Source organism: Mus musculus, chromosome 2, assembly GCF_000001635.26.
Source record: "Mus musculus strain C57BL/6J chromosome 2, GRCm38.p6 C57BL/6J".
Taxonomy (NCBI): domain Eukaryota; kingdom Metazoa; phylum Chordata; class Mammalia; order Rodentia; family Muridae; genus Mus; species Mus musculus.
The window spans coordinates 53,219,222-53,220,611 of record NC_000068.7 but is presented as its reverse complement, the minus strand read 5'-3'; positions in this window follow the sequence as shown (position 1 = coordinate 53,220,611).

Genomic DNA, 1,390 nt, shown 5'->3' with positions numbered 1-1,390 from the left:
AGTTAGTTGTGGTTTTTTATGCTTTAGCTTCGAATATCTTCTTGGGTCCTGGGCAACTAGATATGCCAATTAAGTCTTATTTTCCATGGTCAGATGGTTTTACTTGAGATATAGGATTCTAACTAACATGTCAAGAAAGTTAACAGAAATGTAAAAATACACTGAAACTTTAAATATAATTAACCAGGGTTCTATTTTTCAAAGAATCCATTTTTAGTATTTGATAGTGTGTGTATGTGTGTATATATATACAGATACATATACATGTAACACACACACACACATATATATACAGACATAAAATTCCATACTATACTTATTCATAACATGCTTGCATTCTCAATCTTTCTGGTTTTTATGTATATAAAGGTTTACTTGAAAGTTTTGCCCAGTCCTGCTATTTATTCTTAGTTCCATTAGTTTCAGCTCATGTCTTAATAAATATATTTGAAATTACAAATTCTATTATGTGTCTTAACCAGGTCTTACAGACATTATTGCACCGTTTTCAGTTTGAAATGTCTTAGCTTAGTATTTTTTTCCATTTAGCAGGTAGAAAAACTGGGAAACTAATATACTAAATATTAGATTCAATACTGATTCAATACTTATATAAGTAGAGACTAACTTCTGATAATACAAAACTGTGGTAGCATTTAAAGGATGTCTAACTCAATTTGGGAACAAAATTCCTGATGAAGTAGTAAAATCAGTAGCTGGCTTGACACTAATATCTCCTTTGAAGTCTTTGAGACCAATCACAGGTACAGTCACAGTGACATAGGTACACTCACAGGGACATCTAATTGAGCTGGATGATTCTGTTAGGTGACACCATCTTGACTCTGTGGTGCAAGTGACAAAAGCCTATATAAACAGCAGAAACAAATATATCAAAACACTGTAACCAAGTTTCAAGCATGGCAGGTGGTCAATAGGTTTTCAAGAGTCAGGAGAATATCATTAGCAGTATTCATCTCACCTTTATCCTTTTGTACTATGCTTGGTTCACATGGTTGCCAGCATTTCATGGGATCCTGTCTCCCAGTTTTAAGAACTTAGAATCAACCTGAAAAAAAAAAAATCCTAGAAACTGGCTGATTTGAATCACACCCCTCTATTTTTACTGCAGTCACTGAACAGGAAAGAGTTTGGTCTAAGAAAAGTAACCTCAGGCCATCACTTTCCTCATACATGGTTTATACTGAAACCTAACAGTAGGTGTGGAGAATGAAGGGATATATTCCAAAGGAGACTGCTAGTTCATAAGACATAGTGTTCTAGAGAAATAGTGTATTATATGTCCTGTGTATCTACATTATAAGTGAGGTGGCTACCTTGTGTCTGAAAAATCGACTATAATAACTTTAACCTTGCCATTACACACAAA